This window comes from Urocitellus parryii, chromosome 6 (genome assembly GCF_045843805.1).
Source record: "Urocitellus parryii isolate mUroPar1 chromosome 6, mUroPar1.hap1, whole genome shotgun sequence".
Classification (NCBI taxonomy): Eukaryota; Metazoa; Chordata; class Mammalia; order Rodentia; family Sciuridae; genus Urocitellus; species Urocitellus parryii.
Window position 1 is genome coordinate 64,866,864 of NC_135536.1, and position 16,680 is coordinate 64,883,543.

The 16,680-nt window shown below is 46.7% G+C and overlaps 1 protein-coding gene across 2 annotated transcripts in view; it reads left to right on the plus strand.

Annotated features, from left to right (window-relative positions):
• Positions 1–3,921: 3,921 nt before the first annotated feature.
• Positions 3,922–16,680, plus strand: part of Tmem229b (transmembrane protein 229B) — a 41,033-nt gene continuing 28,274 nt past the window's right edge. The window contains exon 1 of one of the 2 annotated variants that reach the window (XM_026385166.2): positions 3,922–3,951. The gene's annotated coding sequence lies outside the window, so the exon portion shown is untranslated. Of the gene's footprint in view, positions 3,952–4,207; positions 4,304–16,680 lie in introns of those variants that run through there. The other variant, XM_026385165.2, reaches the window with a different exon arrangement.

The following is a 16,680-nucleotide window of genomic DNA, read 5'->3' on the forward strand; positions in this document are numbered from 1 at the left end:
AGCATCTTCTTGCTCCCTTTCCTTCCAATTTCAAGAAGGGGCTATGGTAGAGACTCCCCATATTTTCAAATGCAGCATGTTACTCCTTACCTAGACTGTATGCCCCTTTTCTCATTTCTCTTTCACTAACGTTGTTTTCCTATAAAGCTAATCCAAATAATCTCAAATTCAACATTGCCTTCAATATTGTGTGCTTCCTCTGCTTCTATGCCACTTCTCTTGCTTATCACAGCAGCTGTGACACACTGTATATGGTCCTTTCTTGGTCTCCATTTTTTTTTTTTTAAAGAGAGAGTGAGGGGGGGGAGAGAGAGAGAGAATTTTTCTTAATATTTATTTTTTAGTTCTCGGCGGACACAACATCTTTGTTGGTATGTGGTGCTGAGGATCGAACCTGGGCCGCATGCATGCCAGGCGAGCGCGCTACCGCTTGAGCCACATCCCCAGCCCTTGATCTCCAATTTTTGTGCTCAGCTCCTTCCCAGACCCTTTCTCATCTGGCTGCAGGCCAGTCCCTTCAAGAAATTACTCTTGAGTCACATCTCTCCTGAATTGCCGTCAGAGGGCAATCCCTCTCTAGCAAGCATAATGAAATCTTTCTGATTCCCTTTGAAAGTCATCAAGAACATTCCTTATGGTGGAGACAAGAGCAAGCCCTTTATGGATGGTGTGCTTTGGAGGAAAGGCAGAGAAGTTCTTATCCTTAGGAAAATATACCTAAGAATTGAACATGTTCAAGGCTCTTTAAAGACTACAAAGATACTTGGAAGACTTTTCTTTCCCTGTCTAGTGGCAAAAGGGAGGGCTGAAGAGAACTATCATCAACTGCCTCCTATGGCAGGGACTTTCTGTGTTGTGTGGAATTACTGCCATTCATTACCTACACACTATGTGCCTGGCATCAAGAATGCTCCTTATAAGCATCATTTTATTCTCACATCAGCCCCAGGGATGGGTGTTATTGCCATTTTCATTTGGCAGATGAGAAAACAGGCTGAGAAAGGCTAAATGAACTACCTTAAGGATGTCCAACTGGGATATGGAGTCTGAACTCAAATCCGGATCTGAGGTACATTCATTCCATTTTACAGAGTCTAGAATTGAAAATAAAAGTTATGAACTTTAAAAAGAAATCCCACTCTGCCAGAGCCAAATCTATCTCTGTTTTGTCCACCATACTGCTCTACTTGCTTTGGTAAGACCAGAAGGAAAAAGAGGGGCGGGCATTCTTTGGTGTGTATTAGTATAGGGGGCTTGGTTTGTCCTACTTTCAATTTGTACTGGAATCACTATAACCATGTTGACTGTGCCTACTTTGACAACACTGTGTGGGTCTCAGTATTCTTTGGGTGGAAAACCAAGGGACCACTCCTGGGTACAGATGCTATTTTTAGGTCCACTGCTGCAGCAGACTGCTCTGCCCAGTACATGCCTGTTTTTATTTGAAATCTTGGTAGAGATGGAAAGAACCTTGGATGGATTGCCAATAGACCTGAGTTTGAACTGCATTTTGCTTGTCCTAGAAATCTAACCTTAGCCAAACTATACAACCTTTCTGATCCTTGATTTTCTCATTTATGTAAGGAGATAGAAATAGTTGCCCTACCCAAAGAGAGAAGATATGCCAATCGTAAGGCACTATACTATTTGCTAGAAAGATCCCTAATGTAGGAATGAGCAAAATCCCGATCGTGTTGTTAAGCCTAGAAAACAGCTGGAGAGAGATGGGATGATGTCAAGCCTTGTATCTTGGTTCCTAATTCTTCCTTTTCTCTGATCCTGTAACTGACACCTTGGGTTACTATGCTGAGGATAAAAATATTAATATTATATATGAAAACCTTTTCTTTGACTTCAAGCCTTATTTTTTTTGCCACCAATTTTAGAAGAAATTCGTGTCTGTGGAGCCCTAAAAATATTTTTGGCACTAGACATTGACCTACAGTGCCTAATGGACAAGTTGCGGGAACTCAGTTCTTGCTAGCTTTCCAGCCCATTACGCCTTCCTCTGCTCAATGCTGCCTCCCAGAGCCCAGATGAGAGCTGAGCCTGCAAAATATGCAGAGAACTAGAGTGGGAGTCCTATGCTTGGCAAGGGGTATCCTTCCTCCTCAGCTGGACCTTGCTGCTAGACTTAGTGAAGCTGCTTCTTGCCAAGGTGATCCTAGAGGGGTCTCTATCCTGTCTGACAATATCTTAGGCACAGCCCATGTGGCTGCTTGTAACCCTGACCCCTTCTCCCTTCTCCCTGCCTTACCCCCCAGCAAAACAGTTTCCTATTATTGAAAGCCTACTGTGTGCTCAGAACTTTAAATGCATTATGACATTGGGTCATCATAGTATGCTTATGAAGTAGGTAATATTATCTCCTTATATATAGGAGAATAATGGGGTCAAGAGCTCTTAGCAATAGCATCTCAGGGCTGTCTTTCCTATACAGGTTTGAGGAACCCAAGATAACTCCCTCTTTCCCTATTGGAAATTCAGAGCTTTTCTTAGAGAAAAATGGGTTGGCTATCTCCAATGGGCTTAGAGCTTCCAGTCCACATTGCCCACACTCAGTTTTGGGATGCACCTTTGTGGATCTTTCAATATCTTGGCCAGGGATAGGAGGTTAATGGAAAACCCATGTCTCCATCAGGCAATTAGGGGAAGACATAGGATCAAATTAAGTTCCAGAAGTAGGAAAGCTGCCTAGTTTCTTGCCCAGAGTGGGACACTGATGAAAGTCAGTTTCATCCTGGAAGACTTCATGTGACTTCTGAGAGCTCTGTCCCTGTGGCATATTATAAAAAAGGATAAGGACTACAGTCTCTCTGGTCATCCCTCTCCCCATTTCCTCCCTCCAGGTTGTGTGTGTGTGTGTGTGTGTGTGTGTGTGTATTGAAGGTTGAACCCAAAGCTTCCTGCATGCTAAGCACTTGCTTTACCACTGAGCTACACCCCCAGGCTCAGGGAAGCAGCCATCAAACCCCTCAGAGGAGGCCTAGGAACACATAGGGTGGACACACAATAGGGTATGTGTGTGAGAATTAGAAAAGGGCAACTTCTCTGGCTGGGTTCTTTTTAAAAAGGACCCCTCTGGGTGACATACCATTTTCAAAGATGTCCCTTCTTTTTGACTGAAGTACCTAACACCAGAACCCAGGACTGGAGTGGGAATGGGGGATTTCATTCCCATTCCCTGCTCAGCCTTCCCCAAGACCCAGGACCAGTTTGGGGACCTGTCATCATCCTCTCTTCCTCCTCCACTCCTCCTCCACTTTCTGGGCTTCCAGGCTATCTATTCCCCACGTTCCATGTTGAGGAATCTCCAGGCTTTCCAAATGACATCCAATATTTTCCACCTCCCAATAGAAGAATCTAGATTCTCTTCAGAAAGAACACATTGTTGAATCTTTGTGTGTAAACCAAATCGTAGACCTTGGTGGCACAGGACTTGCCTTAGGCAAATTCCTTAGCTTCCACAGGCCTCAGTTTCTTCATCTTGGAAATGGAAATCATAAAAAAATGAACTGGTAGGACTGTTAATGAATGGACTGAACAGAGCACAATGCTGGCTGACATACGGTGCATCTGCCCCGCCACATGAACTGTCACCCTCAGGTAGCCCGGGCCTGCACGATGCCCACAGTGGATACTGTACAGGGGTCCCCACAACTCCTGCAAGCCGGGAGGCGGGGGCCTCCGGCAGACACCTCCAATGCAGTAGGGATGGCCTAGGCAAGGAGGGCCGAGGAGCCCTTCCTGGTAGCTCCCTGCGCTGCCAGGGATCGGGGCGTGTTTCTAGGCGCCGGGGTCAAGGCTGACTCCGGGCTCTGGGACGCGGCGGGGTCGGAGGGGGCAGCCGGGAGGGCGGGCGAGCGGGCGCGCAAGGAGTTAAGCAGGGCCGCGGGGCTGAGCGCCTGTCAGACGCGAGCATGTGCAGTTTGCAGCGCATCCGTACTATGGGTGAGTGCCGCCGCCACCGCCGCCCGGGGATCCGTTCTGCCCCGGCAGCGGCGGTTGTAGCCCTCCAGCCCCCGCGCCGCCGCGGCGGGCGCCGGCACACGATGCGGGACTAGGAGCGGCGCGGGCTAGCGAGGCGGCGTGGGGGAGGCACGGCCGGCAACTCGGCGCGGGGGGAGCCCGAGCGCCGGGCGTGGGGGCGGGGAGCAGGCGGCGCAGGAGAGCGCCCCGAGTCCTGGCGCGGGAGGAGGAGCGGGAGCCAGCCGGGGAGACGGCGCTCCTGGCGGCACCTGCGCCCCGCGGGCGGCCGGCCCGGCCCTGCCCTGCCCCTGCCCGTGGCTCTGGCCCCGCATCGGTAGGTGCCCCCGATGCCCGCAGAGAGGCCTTTCCGCCACCGAGAGAGGTGGCCGAGCGGGGCGGGCAGCGCCGAGCGCTGGGGGCGCGGGCGATGGGGGGGCTGTGATGGGGAAGACCGGGCGACCATGCTTGGGGGCCCTGCCGGATCCCGCTTCCTCTTTGCTTTCGGTTTCGAAGCGGCTGCCCCAGCTGGAGAGCGAGCCGCAGATTAGCTGGTGCGCCGGGGCTTGGATTCCCTGCGGGGGATGGGCGCACAGGGGGGCGTGTTGGGGAAAGGGGTGCACATTGGCAACTTTCCCCGCCTGAAACAAAGGGGACTCGAGGAGAGGCGAGGGTGAAGGATCCGGCGGGGGATTTCGGGCAGCGGAAGGTTGACACCTCTTCCCCTCGGCAGAGAGCACCCCGGAGGCCGCTTCGAGAGAACAGAGGGGGGCGCCAGTCTAGGTAGACGCTGGGGAGTCAGGGCTTGGGAGTGGGAACCACGGACCCTCCTGAGTTTGAGACAGGACTTTGCTGAAGAGGAGGGAGCCCTTTCAAAATGATCCTGATGCCTCCCCCTGGGGATGCATACCAATCTGGGTGATGGTGGGCTGTACAATTGGGCGTTCTCGATTGCCCCCGTGCCCATCCAGGATCAGGACCCCAACCCAGCCTCAGGCCGCCAGCTCTTAATCTGCCCTCCTCATCTCTGGTCCTTGGTGGGAGGTGCAGGGCCGGGATGGGGAGCCATACAACCCTGTTCCTGGCAAGGACAGGGAGGCATTGGCATTTTTCCCAGGTGTCTTCCTTCCCTTTTTCTCTGCCCAGTCAGAAACTGACCCTCGTTGCTTCTTCCTCTGTCTCCTTTCTTTCTCCAGGGTTTCCTGCAGGGTTATGTTTGGTTGCTCAGGTACAGAGCTGGGAGTGGCAGGTTGTTCTGATGCTGCTTCAAGACTCTTGCAGGAAGAAAAGAGCAGGACCCTGGGGAGCTGTCTGCCAGCATAACCTTGGGGGCTCTGCTCGTGCATTCTCATGTGGTCTCAACACCCCAGTAACAAATGAACTGTTACTGTGGCCTTCAGGCTTTGGATCATGGGGAGCCTAGGTTTCTCTATTTGCTGTGACAGGAAAAGGGTCAAGAGAAGGGCTGAGCAGCCTGCCTTGGGGGTGGTACAGCTTTTTTCTCTCTAGAAAACAAATGGGCCAGTTTCCAGGTCCCTAGACCCTGACCTTGTGTCCCCAGGAAGGAGGTGTCTTGAGCTCCCAGCTGGCTTGCATGTGACCACTGGCTCCCATCCTGTGGCAGGACAGCCTTTAGGGAGCTCAGGTTTTTCCCTGGTTGGAGGCAGACCTGCTTGCCTGTGGAGACGGCAGACAGCAGACACTGGAGGGTTTTGAGCTTCTGGGTGATTCTTCTCCTATCCTGTGAGTGAACTAATGATACAAGTATCTGGGCTAGGAGTGGGCCTACTTAGGACACCTGACTTTAGAGACATGGATGCAACTTTGTGTTTGGAGACAGAGATGGGGTGTATAAGTGAATTGTGGGGTGGGGGAGCTGGTCCTTGGAAAGAAATGACAAGCTAATTTGGCCACTTTGAAGATACTGGAGCGAGGGAGGTTTCAGGACCAGTGATGGTTAGCTGGAGAAAATGAAGTGCCCTGAGCTTTAGATCTATGTTCCTGGAACTTGTGGCTAAAGTCAGGTGCAGACCCTGGACCAGAGAGCCCAGCTGGCCTGCTTCTGTAGACCTCTCCGCTCTAACAGGACAGGGTTGAGGATTGCTCATTTCCCCATTGGGTTTATCCCAAGCTGTTTATTCATAGCTGAAGATGATGTTATGGAGGCCTGACCTCTCACCCCAGAGGTGAGAGAGTGGGCTCTACTGTGGACTGTTTCTCCTATGTTCAGACTATAAGATGAAAAATGATACTCCTCTGACTCCCTCTTTGAAAGTGATGAGGCATGAATTTTTACATTTATAAAGTAATGTAAGAGTCTTGGGTCCTTGAATGAAAGAGATTAGCTTAGTTAGTGAGCCTCATACCGTGTTTATTTCAGTTGTATTGGATTTGCATATTGTTTTTAAAGGGAAAAGTGTCATTTTACAGGAAAGGGCGAAATTACAGCTTTTGTGATAGGGAAAGCTTAGTGTTGGGTTTAAAAGTGTAGTTTTTATCAGAGAAGCTGTTGCTGTACACAGGCAGTGTGTCTTTTCTGTCTGCCTCTGTTCCTGGGACATCGCGGAGCTCCTCCCTGGTAGGATTTTTCCTGGGGTTATCCGGCCTGGACATTATCCGGCCTGGACCCTCCAAGCTCTAAGAAGAGTCTCCTATGATGTTGGGGGCTCTGATGTCATAGGGAGAGACCTAGGTACAGGCAGTAAGGAGAGGCAGCCTGGCCTTATCAGCAACCCTATCAGATCTGGTTGTCCTTGAGGGAGGAAAGGGATAGCTAACCCTCCCCCAGCTGGATAGCTCTCAAATTTGTATCTCTTTACTCTCTCCTCCCTGTTCTCTCCACCCCCAAATTATAGCCATGGTAGTTTGGGTTTTAGTTTTTTTTTTTTTTTAATTTCAGGAACATTCATTTTAAAGTGTGTATAACTTCTGCCTGGCAAACTCTCAGCCACTTTTGCGACAGTACCTGGCCAAGGAGAGAATAGGGAAAGCGTTTTGGATATTTTGTCAGGAAGAAATCCAGCCTTACTAGCCTGATTTTCTGCTTATTCTCCCCATGCCCACCACCTCCAAGAAATTGCAGGGTTTGTATTTGAAAAGTAAAGTATGAGATGATTTGGGGGGAAGGGGTACCCAGGGGAGTTTTTCAGTTTTGGTTTCCCTTAAGGGAAACTGAGTCACACGGAGAGTCAACACACTGGCTGTGCATATGCTGGGGGAGTTTCCCTTCCCTTCCCTGGGAGTTACTGAGAGTGATTCGAGTCAAGCATTCTATGAGATCTGTAGGTTAGACCTTTCTATTATGAAATAGAGATGCATGAAGAATTTAGGTACCAGTGTGTTTGGTTCAAGATGTATGACGGCCCATGCTGCTGTGATTCAAGGAAAAGGAAGTGGCTTCTATCCCTGAAACAAGTATCCATAGAGAACTGAGGTGGAATGAGTAACCCAGCACATTCTCAGGATAAAAAGGAAAACCTGCCCCCTTCCCTTTGTTCACATGCCTCGGGCTGCATGGTGGACTCCTGGCTCCCAGGGATTTTGACATCCATTCAGGGCTCCTGGCTCCTATCGTGGCCGGTATTGTAGGATGAACAGCATCATTGAAATGATGATGCAGTCTACATGGGCAGGACTTGGGTTTTCAGTTTGCACCTTCCTTGGGAAACATGGCACCATACAAGACTTCACCTGCCAATTATTATAGGAAGATCTAGTAGATAAGGAGATATCAACTGGGTACCTTCTTGTACACCTATAATCCGAGCCACTCCAGAGACTGAGGTAGGAGAATTGCAAATTCAACACCAGCCTGGGCAACTTAACAAGACGCTGTCTCAAAATTTAAAAAATAGTAAAAAGTCCTGGGAATGAAGCTCAGTGGTAGAGTGCCCCAGTGTCCAATCCCCACAACAACAACAACAACAAAAAGTAAGGAGATGTAGTTGGAGAGAGCACTTTCTGACGGTGCTTTCCTCTCTAGAAGCCTTGCATTTAGAACATAGTAGATTTGCCACTTCTGACTGCTTTTGCAGTTGGACTTGGGTAAGAAATGCTTTCTAGCTGGTTCATTCATTCATTAGCTCAGTTTTTAAGAGGCACCCCTGTCATAAGATTCTGGAATGGTTCATGTTCATCAGAAAGGTCAATTACCCTGAGTTTTAGTAAGGCCTTGACACCAGCCCCAAGGAACTAGGGAATCCAGCCAAGGAGATTGAAGGGCCACAAAGAGAGGATTCTTTTCTGGACTTCTGAGGAGCAATTCATGCTTTGAGATAAAATGTACTTCCTGGGGCTCCCTGATTTCATTGCTGGCACAGTCAGTGGAGGGGAAGGCCCTCGTCAGCAAGTAGCCCACCTTGTGGACAGTAACTGCCATTTTTAGGAACGTTGACAGGGACCTGTTTTCAGCCTGTTGGTAATCTCCATCACCTTTCTCATGATCTGTGATCTCAAACCCCATCTTGGTCTCTAGTCCTTAGGATCTTTTCCCCTGTTGTTCCTAATCAAAACAAACAAACAAACAAACAAAAACCTTTCCAAAGCCAGGACATTAGCCTGTCTTTTATCTGCCATTTTAAAACAGATATGGGCAAGAAATAGTGTTACCACTGGGCAACATCAGCAGTGGTTCCAGGTTTATGTCTTGTCTTTTTTTAAAGTTGTCAATGGACCTTTATTTTATTTATTTTATTCAGTGTTGAGAATCAAACCCAGTTCTCGCACATGCTAGGCAAGTGCTCTACCACTGAGCCATAACCCCAGCCCTTGTCTTGTTTTGTTTTCTTGCTATAAGTAATGAGCTGACCTTCTTATGCTGACCTGTAGATGGCTTAAAGCTTTCATATGGCCACACAGTTTCTAGTACTGCACGTGCTTGTTAAATCACCAGCTGTGATACTTCAATGTGATCACTTACCCAGATTTCTAGGTCATTGGGCATTGATGCTATTTGTATGGGAGCAAATGATTGGCAAAAGTTTCAGGAATCAGGAAATCTGGGATCCCTCCTTGATTTACTCACTTCATTGCAACCTCTGAGATATAATTTCACAAATGGAGTTTCAGCTGGCTTCAGTGATCATAGCAATAACAGTTGACAGCCACCATTTATTGGATGAGAACTATGTACGAGGCATTGGGCTAAGCCCTATGTCCTCCTCCTCTCACAGTAATGAGAAACTGAGTCTCTGTAAGATAAAGTGACTGCACTTATCATGCAGCTAATAAGCATCCCAACTGAGATTTGAACTGAGATCTGATTCTGTTGTGTTCTTTATCCTTGGATTGGGTAATAGAACAGATGTTGGGGAGAGGGTAAATGTGGAGGTAGTTAACATACAAGGAGAGTTGATGTGGATTGGGCACATTTAGTAAAGGGAGATGAAAATACAGATTCTTATTTGAAAACAAGCATCCCAGTGAATGTTCGGGAAGGAGGGAGAGGTCTGTACCCTGCAGTGGGGAAGCAGACCAGATGGCCTGGGAGTTCCTATAAGGGGAACAGGCTTTCTGCTTGGCATAGGAATGTGCTTTATAAACCCCATTTTATTTTGATGCCAAAAATTTCCTCTTGATTAACAGGCTTCGGGGCAGCATTTTCCTTTCTGTTATATTACTACACCAGGCATAGCAGCTTATCTTTGCAGATGCTTTGACTCCAGTCTTCGCCCACCAGCCCAGTTTCTGTTCCTTCCCCTGTCCATAATTATAATGCAGCTGGGAGACCTGATTATGACTTGGGTCCCAGGTACACTCTGCAAAGTACAGAAAACTTTAGACTGCCAATCCTTCTAAGAAAGTATTTATGGATGCTGATTACTCCATTTAAAGATGACTAGCTAGCCAGGTGCAGTGGTATATGCCTGTAATCCCAGTGGCTCCGGAGGCTGAGGCAGGAGGATCACAAGTTCAAAGCTAGCTTTAACCATTTAGTGAGGCCCTAAGCAACTTAGTGAGCCCCTGTCTCAAAATACAAAATAAAAGGGCTGAGGATGCGACTCAGTGGTTAAGTACCTCTTGGTTCAATCCCCAGTACCCCACCCCCCAAATTAAATTAAATCAAATTATTAAATTAAAAATAATGACTACCTAGTTTATTGAGATTCACACTTGTTTACTCTGGACAGGTTAGCTATATACCTCCTCTACCGCTTTGAGGTGTTTGTAGAAGAAGAATAAAGATTGAGGTAGTGGCCTAGGGGAGGTGAGCTGACCCCTCTTAGAGTTAGCATGATGCTACAGTTTGCTAGAGGCCAGGAGACTTGGTCTCTTGTTTCCACTCAGTCACCCTGGGCATGAAGTGAATTCTTTGGCTTTTAGTTTCTCTATCTATGAAATAAGAATGTTGGACAAGGTGTTCTGTAATCTCCCTTCTGCTGATTGTGCTGGATGGTCCAGAATCTAGATGATTCTGGCCTTTCTCAGGTAAAAACTTAGCTGGTTTGGAACTGTAGGAAGTCAACAGTTGGGAGAGCAGAGAGAGAGTTGAAGGAGAGAGAAGCCGTACTGGAAGTTAACAGTCAGAGCTGGAGTGAGCACCTTCTTGTGAGCGGAGCTGGGTCAAGTCATTCCGTCTTTGACTGTTTCAGTGGGACAACTGAGAGGTGGCCTTTGTATATCTTTCTGCTCACCATTTCCTTCACCATGGGAGGCACCTTTTGTATCTTAAAAAAAAACAAAAAACAAACTTCACCTCCCCCTTCATCCTCTGACTGTTCCTAAGGGAGAAGCCCCCAAGCAAGGCAGCAGTAAAGTTGTGCTTTTAGTGTATGTTTCACATTCTGCACTTGGATTTGGCCTACTTCAGCCCAGGGTTCTATCTCCCCTGACCTGCCAGACTTCTCTTGCATGTGGCCCATATTAGTCCTGGGAACCAATCATACATCCTTTGGTACAGTGAACCTGGGTATGCAGGCTGACCCCCAGCTCAGTATTCTTTCTTGGTCTTTGACAACTGATGGCTGGTCTGTGACTTACCCTCTGAGTGTGTCAGGTGGTGATCAGAATCCAGTTCACCCTGTCCTCCTAGTTTCAGGAAGCAGTCATCAAGTTTCTTGAGCAGTCCTGTTGTGGCTCCTCTCAACAGCTTGCCCTCAGGATGGAGGTAGGGTGAGATCACCAGACAGCATCAGCACTCCCCAAATTTCTCTGCAGGGGTGCTCCTCCAGCCTGCCCCTTGTGACACACCCTCACACTGAGAAGGGCATTTGTGTCTCTCTTGACAATGTGCATCCTTATCTGGTGTCACACTGGGCAGCATTATACCTACCCTATCTTGGTGCCTATGTCAGAATTTTGATTTGACATCTTATTATATGTGTATCATCAAAACTATAACTGTCACAATGAGTCCATGATGTCATGGATATTATTGCTTAGGATGAGGCTACTATACATATTTAACTAAAGAATTGACTGAAATAAAGACATTGATGAGAACAATGAACATTTATTGAGTTCTTATGCAGTTAGCCCTCCATATTCATGGGTTTTGTGTCTGTGGATTCAACCAACCACAGGTCAAAAAGATTCAGGAAAAAAATATTGTGTCTCCAACTGAACATGTACAGACTTTCTGTTTTGTTTTGTTTGTTTCTGTAGTACCAGGGATTGAACCCAGGGATACTCCACCATGGAGGTACATACCCATCCCTTTTTATTTTGAGACTGAGTAAACTGAGGCAGAGAAATTTAGCAAGTCACCCAAGGCCACACAGTTGACATCAGAGTCAGGATTCAAATAGAATTAATCTGACCCCAGAGTGTCCACTTTTTTATAATTGTTTCTGTACTGGAGGTTGAACCCAGGGACACTTGACTACTGAGCTAACTCCCAGCCCTTGATACTGTTTTATTTTGAGACAGGGTCTTGCTAAGTTGCTGAGGCTGGCCTTGAATTTGTGATTCTTCTGCCTCAGCCCCCTGGGACTACAGGCGAGTACCACTGTGCCTGGCTGAGTACACTTTTGTTGTTTTGCCATACTAGGAATTGAACCTAGGTGTCATGCAGGCTAGGCAAGCACTCTACCACTGACCTACATCTCCCAGTCCTGAGTGCACTAGTATGGCAAAACAACATCTTCTCAGGTCACGCCCATCTCAGGTGCTGTGAGGGATCTTTGGCAGAGCTTGAAGGGGAAGTTCACCTGCATCAGGCGGTCAGTTCCTGTGGGGGTGCCACAGGCAGTTCCCACTGCCAGACTGATCCCCTCATTAGGCTACAATGTGCAGCATAGTCCACACACAGCCCACGGACGGCTCGTGACACTGCTAGTCCCTGGGATTACAGGCATGCACCTCCACACCCAGCCTGAGAATGCACTTTTAAACATGACACTCTGTCACTTCCAATAAGGGTAGCAGGAAGCCATGGTTAGTCATGAGAGTGGCATGCAACTGCTTGGGAAACGCCGAGTTTGCAGATCCTTCACTCTGATTCATGTTCTCCACGCAGTCTTGACTTGCTTTACCAAACAACTCTTGCTCCAACATTTCCTACCATGTCTTTTACCAAAGCCTAGTCCACTTGCACAGGTGACCTGGTTTGTACACGTTCATCCTGCCTCACATTGTTGAGCGGCCTGGAAGGATCTCTCTGCCCCACTGCCTACCCACATCTACTCCTTTTAAAAGTCAGAGCCCTCTGGGCACAAAGGTATATTTGACCAAAACCACTGTATTAGGATCTTTGAAGTCTTGTCATTCCATCACAAAGCTGCAATTATTACATGCTTTTATGCAAAAGACAGTGAACATACAGTTAGAAAATACAGATTCTCTACTCTCTTTGCCAGAGACTGAGAAAGGAGGATCACAAGTTGAGGCCAGCCTCAGCAATTTAGTAATACTCTGCTTCAAAAAAAAAAGGAGGCTGGGGATACACTCAGTGGTAGAGCACCTGTGGCTGCAGTCCCTGTTACTGAAAAAAATGTGGATGTATATTAGATCCCCTCAATTTTCAATAATGTGTGATTTTATTTTTCTTTGTTCCCACTGATTTTTAAGTTCCTGAGGGTTCAGCAGTCTTTACACAGGTTTTACACACAGAAAGTATTTAATAATATTAGTTGTTGACTGGAGAAAAATATGCAATAAGTCTGCTAACTGATGTCTAGAAACTGCCTTCCTCTGGTTAATCACCAGCAAAGACTTTGCAGTACTCTTTTCAGCATTAATTTAAAACAAACATGTTGTGTCCAATCTGCTGCTTTTTTAAAATTTATGTAATGCTAATTAGGCCCACGGTCCTTTCTTGGCAAAGTCAAAATCTCAGACTTCTCCTCCTTCTCCTCCTGTTCAGTGCTGGGGATTGAACCCAGGGTCTCCCACGTGCTAGGCAAGCACTCTACCACTGAGCCACACCCCTGGCCTTTTTTATTTTGAGACATAGTCACCCTAAATTGCCCAGGTTGGCTTCAAACTTACGATCTTCTTGCCTCGACTTTCGGAGAGGTTGGAATTACATGCGTGAGCCACTGTACTGTCAGAAAACTTTAGCTCCATGATAGCAAGAGCTGACCTGAACTAACAAGGCCATCGATGGTCATTTCACCTGGCAGAGGTAGTCACAAATGTTACTGCAAAAAATGTTAATGTGTTTCACTGAAGGACTTTGCTCCAGACTTCGCTATGGTAATTATGTATTTTATTATATGGGCTCTATATTGCCTTTTAAAAAAATCCAAAAAATTCTGAATTCCTAGAGTTTGTGATAAGGCCTTGTAGTGCTGAATGACATTTCTCAACAAAGTTGATGTTGGCACTGAGGTGGGATAGGTCTTTGGGTTTTGTGGGGGTTTTTTGGTACCATAGATTGAACTCAGGGGCACTTGACCACTGAGCCACATCCTCAGCCCTGTTTTTCATTTTATTTAGAGACAGGGTCTCACTGATTGCTTAGCACCTGGCTTTTTGCTAAGGCTGGCTTCGAACTCCCAATCCTCCTGTCTCAGCCTCCCGAACTGTTGGGATTACAGGTGTGTGCCACTGCGCCGGGGGATGGGACAGGTTTTTGGATTCTTCAAACATCACAGAACCTTACATAGCCTTTGGCCACGGTTTATTGATTTGATTTTTAAAAATATTGCATTAAAATATAATTTAACTTGATTTCTAAGGTTCTTGTTTGTTTGTTTTTGTTCTGGGAATTATGTACTGGGATTTGACACCTCTGTCCTTTTTATTTTGCGATTGGATCTCGCTAAGTTGCTGAGGGTCTGGCTAAGTTGCCAAGGCTGGCTTTGAACTTACGTTCCTCCTGTCTTAGCCTCCTAGGTCACTGGGGTTATAGGCATGTACCTCACTGCCTGGCTTGATTCCTGTTTTTTGGTGTCCTCTTAAGTTTTGGGCTTGTGGTGAGAGCCTTTCTTGCCTTACTCTAGCACTGGCCTGTTGCTCCATCCCTGCACAACTCCAGAACCAAGACTTTTCATTTTCCCAGGACTCTGGGATGAACCTGTGCCTCCTCAAAGGAGTGGGGGGACATACCTGCTGGAGGTGGCATTTGGTATAATATGGTGGGGCCCTGTTGCCCTGTGGCAGAGTTAGCTCATGCCAAGAAGCTTGATGCCTCCTGGTTATTGCTTTGGAACCCAAGAGAGCCTCATTCCTCCACTTCTGTCTGGGAAGGGATGCAGCTACTCATATGACCGTCAACTTGCTGGTTAATTCCTATAACTGCTTTGATCACACATTTTAAAATAAAAAAAAATATATACAAATGCTCATGGAAAAACATGCAAACAATAGAGAAATTCATAATGATGGGATTTAAGTTGTTCTATTGTGTTTTATTTCATTTTATTTTGATGAGGCCACTGAGAAGAGCAGTGACTCAAAGTTGTGTGTGCCAACGGGCCAGCCAGGCTAGCAGAGCCCCGCTTCTGGACCTTCCATGATACAGGAGGCCATTCCCTCCCCTTCTCCCCAGGCCCCCTGGGGGTGTCCTCATATTACAGAGGACACATAAATCAGCTATCATCTCCTTAGTCAAAGGGCACATCTTTTAAAATTTGTACCCTTTGTCCCTGTTTAACAGCAATGGCAAGGCTTGTGGGAGCTTAGGTCACCTCCACCTTCCCTCCACCATTAAGAACCAACCCCTCTCAGCCTGAGTGGTGAATATTTCTGGCTCTGCCACTTTAACCGATTGGAGGGCCTTTGGGATGCTTACTTCTCTATCCTTATTCCTGTCGGTGATTCCTCACGATATAGCATTTTCCATAAATATCCTTAAGCATCCTCTTACATACTGTTTACTCATCTTCTTGTCCATTAAGGAAGATATTCCACAGACCAAGCCTGGCACCTATTTCTTTGGCTTCCTTTAACACATCCCTGCTCCAGACATTGAACCATTTATCATTTCCTCGGCCCCTCCAGATTACTTGAGATTTTCTTCCTATTGTCATGATGCTTGGAAGTGTTGAGCTAGAGTACAATTTGAAATAATCAGGGAAATGAAATTTCCCAAAGGTACCCGATTGAGTAGTTTTTTTAGCCCCCATGGGTTGACCACATTGTCTGTGTACTCACCATCCGGGAGCTTTACATAGATGTGTGTAGAAGACGGTTGTTGAGCAGGGTGTCTCTCAGCAGTACAGCGCTTGCCTAGCACCTGTGAGGGCCTGGGTTTAATGCCCAGCACCCAAAATATATAAATAAATGATAAAAGACCCTTGTCTTTATCCTATGGGATTGATGACTTGAATTCACCTAGTTTTGTTTGCTTTCTTGTCCCTGTCAGCACTGACGTTTCCCTTGCTTTCAGGGCACATGATCTGCAATGGTATTTCCCTTTCATTTAGCAAATATTTGTAATGCCTCCTAATTGCTCTGAATAAAACTCATAGATACTGCAGGACTTAGTGGTACACATCTCTACTCCCAGTGACTTGGGAGGTTGAGGCAGGAGGATCACAAGTTTGAGGCCAACTTGGTGAAACCCTAACTAAAAAAAAAAAGACTGAGGAGCTGGAGATGTAGCTGAATGGTAGAGCACCCCTGGGCTCAATCCCAGAACCATAAAAACCAAAAATCACAGATACAGCGACTTACCTATATACATACATTTTAATTTTTTACTTTGTTCATTTATTTTTTGTGTGCTAGGGATCAAACTCAGGGCCTTGAGTGTGCTAAATAAACGGTCTACAAGTGAGCTACACCCCCAGTCCTTTTTTATTGTTTGAAATAGGGTCTTGCTAAATTGCTGAGGCTGGCTTTGAGCTGGTGATCCTCCTGCCTCAGCCTCCCAAGTAGCTGGGATTACAGGCATGTGCCACTACTCCCAGACATTTTTAAAAGTCAATGCAATAGAATACCTCTAATCTAAAAGAGAAATAGAGGCAAAAATAATTATAATGCAGTATCATGTAGTATAATATGTAACTGCTTGGGCATGGCCACATAGAAGACAAAAGGATACTGTCAGACGCTGGCACGTTTACATAGAATCATCAAGAATTAACCACCACAAACACCCATGAACTACAGGTGTGTGGTGTAGGTGGCTCAGACACCAGGAAAAGTGTTTATGGGGGTTGATTTGATTTTCCAAAATGATGAACCTGTCTTAGTAAAGTTCCAAAGAACATAGAGCATGGTGTCCACTCAATTTATATACGAACAGCATTCCTGGACAGGTCAGCATACATTAAAACCATGCAAAAGGGGCTGAGGGTATAGCTTAGCCTCTGAGCAGGTGGACCATTT